The 248-nt window shown below is 45.6% G+C and overlaps 1 non-coding gene across 1 annotated transcript in view; it reads right to left on the bottom strand.

Annotated features, from left to right (window-relative positions):
* Positions 1-217: 217 nt before the first annotated feature.
* Positions 218-248, bottom strand: part of LOC114171134 — a 156-nt gene continuing 125 nt past the window's right edge. The window contains exon 1 of the ribosomal RNA XR_003601356.1: positions 218-248. This exon is cut by the window's right edge and continues 125 nt beyond it. This is a non-coding gene — a ribosomal RNA (5.8S ribosomal RNA).

Genomic DNA, 248 nt, shown 5'->3' with positions numbered 1-248 from the left:
CTCGATAAAAGCGTCTTCAACATGAACAAAAAACACAACAGAGCCAACCAATTACATCCCCAAAAGTACCACAGTCACGATTGGTTTCGAGATTTACTCATCCACCATTCATGATGAGGGACTTCGCGATTAACTTCGTTTTCAACCAACCACGAGGAATGCCTCGTAGGAAGCCAACTTTCACCTCAATGCACATTTGCATGAGGGTGACAATGAGTGACACCCAGGCAGGAGTGCCCTCAACCTAA

This window comes from Vigna unguiculata, unplaced genomic scaffold (assembly GCF_004118075.2).
Source record: "Vigna unguiculata cultivar IT97K-499-35 unplaced genomic scaffold, ASM411807v1 contig_116, whole genome shotgun sequence".
Classification (NCBI taxonomy): domain Eukaryota; kingdom Viridiplantae; phylum Streptophyta; class Magnoliopsida; order Fabales; family Fabaceae; genus Vigna; species Vigna unguiculata.
The sequence above is the reverse complement of the archived record's forward strand: the minus strand, read 5'-3'. Positions and strand labels throughout refer to the sequence as shown.